The following is a 3,870-nucleotide window of genomic DNA, read 5'->3' on the forward strand; positions in this document are numbered from 1 at the left end:
ATTGAATGCCAGGGATGCCCACTGTTAGCATTGATATAGAGCATTGTGCTGGAAGTTCTAGCTAGAGCAATCTGGAAAGAAAAAAAAAACAACAAAGGCATCCAAATTGGAGAGGAAGAAGTAAAACTTTCACTGTTTGCAGACAACATGATTCTATATGTAGAAAATCCAGAAAAATCTACAGCAAAGCTATTGGAGCTAATCAATGAATACAGCAAAGTGGCAGGCTACAAGATCAACATGCAAAAATCTGCAGTGTTCTTATTCACAAGCAATGTGCAACAAGAGGAAGAAATTAAAAATTCCACTTACAATAGCAACCAAAAAAATCCCGTATTTAGTAATAAATTTAACGAAGGCCACAAAAGAACTATACAAAGAAAATTATAAGAAATGGCTAAAAGAAATTGAACAAGTCCTAAAAAAATGGAAGAACATACTGTGTTCATGGATTGGAAGACTCAATATAATTGAGATGTCAACTCTGCCTACTGATTTGCAGAGTCAATGCCAGGGATGCCCACTGTCCCCACTGATATTCAGCGTTGTGCTGGAAGTTCTAGCTAGAGCATTCCAGAAAGAAAAAGAAATCAAAGGCATCCAAATTGGAGAGGAAGAAGTAAAACTCACTGTTTGCAGACGACATGATTGTATATGTAGAAAACCCAGAAAAATCTACAGCAAAGCTATTGGAGCTAATCAATGAATACAGCCAAGTGGCAGGCTACAAGATCAACATGCAAAAATCTGTAGTGTTCTTATTCACAAGCAATGTGCAACAAGAGGAAGAAATTAAAAATTCCACTTACAATAGCAACCAAAAGAATCCCGTATTTAGTAATAAATTTAACAAAGGCCACAAAAGACCTTGTGATGGTTAGGTTCATGTGTCAACTTGGCCAGGTGATAGTACCCAGCTGTCTGGTCAAGCAAACACTGGCCTAGCAATTGCTGTGTGGACATTTGAGGCTGGTTAATAAACCAACAGGCTTGTGTATTAAATCATCAGTCAATGGACTGCAGCTGCGACTGATGACTCACCAAAGGGCGTGTCTTCCACAATGAGAGAATGCAATTGGCTGGATTTAATGCAATTAATCAGTTGAAGACATAAGCAAGACAGATAGAGGACCTACACTTCTTCTTTGGCTGCCCAGTGAAGCATTTCCTGAGCAGTTTGTCGAAGTTGCTGGTTCGTTTCCTGAGGAGTTCATCGAACACGTTCATCAAAGATCCCAGTTCATTTCCTGAGGAGTTCGTCGAAGTTGCCGGTTCATTTCCTGAGGAGTTCGTCGGACATCTTCCTTGGAGTTGACAGTTTGCTGACTGCTCTACAGAATTTGGACTCGTGCATACCCACCGTTGCGTGAGTCACTTTTACAATTTGATAGAGACACCTCTCATTGATTCTGTTTCCCTAGAGAACCCTAACTAATACACAGGCCACTCCACCTCCCACTTGTAGGCTTCATCTGTGCTTGGGGAGTCGAGCAGCTGTGCGTGGACAGATCCAAATCGGGCTAGGGAGCCTTGGGCGAGGCTGAAAGAGCCGGTTCCAGAAAGATGTGTCCAGCGATGACTGAGGGCCTCGCACACCTGGGGACCAGGCCCCGGAGGAGCTCCCACCCAGGTGCTTGGCCACGCAGCGTGGAGGGCCTGAACTGCAGGTGCAGGTAGCTATGCCTCTGTCCCCTGGCTCCTGCCTGTGCCTTGCACCCTGAGATCTCTCAGAGGGAAAGTACGTTGGGATTGGGGGACTGCTAGTCCCCAGCCCAGGGCCTTCAGGGGCCCTGAGTGCACAGGACTCACCTGTGGGCCAAGGTGAGGGGAGCAAGGCAAACATGGGTCAGGTAAGGAGAGAGTGATGCAGCCATCCTGGGGCCCTGGTGACCCAGACTCCCATCATGGCTTCAAGAGTTGAGCCTGGGTGCCCTCTGGTGCCATCAGGACCTGGATGGGCTCAAACGAGGACTTGTCTGAGCATCTCATGGAGTTCCCCAATGGACGTGATGTTCCTAGGGGCTGGCAGGCATCAGCGACCTTTCTAGGCAAGCGGTCGCTCCCCTGGGGGAGGGGAGGGGACCCAGGGTGGGGGGCTGGAGGGAAGGACCCAGGGGTCCTCTCACCATGCAACACGATGCAGGGAGAGATGCAGGTGAACTGACACGCCTTCCTTCTGGTACCAGGGAAACAGGACGTCACCCCAGGGTGAGAGCCAGAAGCAAAGCAGGCGGGAGGCAGTGACTTCCACCCACAGAGGGCAGCTCAGGGGCCTGAGGGCTGCGTGGACGGCCAGAGCCAGCCTGCGACCAGTGTTGACCCCAGAGGAGAAACACAGTCCCACGTCTTCAACACGCAGCCACCAGGGAGGGCCCTGTGACCTCCCGGCACGCACCAGCCCTCGGAGCCACCGTGGGATAAGTCGTGACCCTCAGAAAGGCACGTCTGAGTCCGAAGCCGGTCCTGAGAGGTCAAACTGGAGTAGAGTGGGCACGATACCCTGACAGGCATCCTTATAAAGAGAGGAAACACAGACGGACAAGGGACGAGGAGCAGAAAGCAGAGGACCCCAGAAGGTAGAAAGGGTCAGGACAGACCCTCCCCTAGGGGGCTGCAGAGGGGGCGCCGCCCGCGAGCCCTCTAGTCTCCAGCACTGCGAGGGAGGAAACTTTACTGTTTAAAGGTGCCCAGATGTGGCACTTTCTTGACCAGAAAGACCCGGCACAGACTTAGGAATCATCATTTAAATTTCCCAAACGGGGCAGCAACCGAGGAAGGGAGATAAACTAACCTTTCTCATTTGCAAAGTAAAGAAAATTAAAATGCATGGGGCTGGTGATTTGAATTCAGTTACCCTCTGCCGCTGGGACCGTGGGCAGGGGAGATGAGCCCAGGGGCTGGAGCAGGCCGTGGGGCAGCACATTTGCCTAGTGTTCACCATGTGTGTGAGTGCAGGCTTGTGTGCATGTGTGCATGTCAGTGTAGGTGTGTGTGCACGTGTGTATGAGTGTATGCATGTGTATATGCACCACACTTCCAGGTTTTTTCAAACCAATGGGGTGCAGCCAATGGTATGTCCCGAGAGAGGCTGGCCAGCCGCTGGGACAGGGCCAGGGCAATGGGGCAGTACCTGGGCAGGTAGGGACAGTGAAGGTGCCGGCGGGGACAGTGCTGGGGCACAGGGGGGCATCCAGAGGCGGCACCGTCTGCTGTGCAGGGAACTCATCCTCCAGTGCACCCGGGACTAACCAGGCCGGGCAGCACTAACAAATTCAGGATCAAGGAGCGGTCAGCTCAGGGAACAATGTGGGAAGCACAAATTTCAACCAAGGGAGCCCCCTCCTCCCCAGCCCCAGCCTTCCTCCCTGGGCCCCGCCCCCAGCCCCCACCCCCTCCCTGAGCGCCTCCGGCTGATTCCCATCCAGCCCCGCCTCTTTAGCCTCCACTTCCTCCTTCAGGATACAATGTAACGAGATAGAGTAACTTCTTTTGATTCTAAAGTCTTGTTCTTGGCCCTGATTCCAAGCAGGGGACGCGGTTCTGGATTTGCTTCTAAAAATCCCTTGGTCTCTGGGCCTCAGAGCGGATCAGCCCCAGGGCAGGCCCCAGGCTGCGGGGTCCGGGGTCAGCGAGCACCATCTCTGAGCTCAGCGGGGCCCTGGCTGATGGTGCTGCCCACCCGGGGCGTCTCCCAGAGACACTGGCTGGCTGCAGGGCAAGAGGGGCAGGCAGGGGCAGTACCTGGCCCGGGTGGGGTCTCCTCCCGCGGTTGTGGCCAGAGGCCATGGAGCCGAAGCCACCAAGATTCTGTCCCTCTTGGCTGGAGCCCACAGCCCGACTGGGTGGGAAAGCCCCTCCTGCTGCTGCTGT

The 3,870-nt window shown here is 52.9% G+C and overlaps 1 long non-coding RNA gene across 1 annotated transcript; it reads left to right on the forward strand.

The window, feature by feature from the left end:
* The first annotated feature begins 1,485 nt into the window (after positions 1 to 1,485).
* Positions 1,486 to 2,824, forward strand: LOC119512914. Its single transcript, XR_005212478.1, has 2 exons — positions 1,486 to 1,673; positions 2,187 to 2,824. It is a non-coding gene; the product is annotated as an uncharacterized LOC119512914 (long non-coding RNA).
* Positions 2,825 to 3,870: the final 1,046 nt, after the last annotated feature.

The sequence above is a fragment of the Choloepus didactylus genome, chromosome 17 (genome assembly GCF_015220235.1).
Source record: "Choloepus didactylus isolate mChoDid1 chromosome 17, mChoDid1.pri, whole genome shotgun sequence".
In the NCBI taxonomy this organism is placed as follows: Eukaryota; Metazoa; Chordata; class Mammalia; order Pilosa; family Megalonychidae; genus Choloepus; species Choloepus didactylus.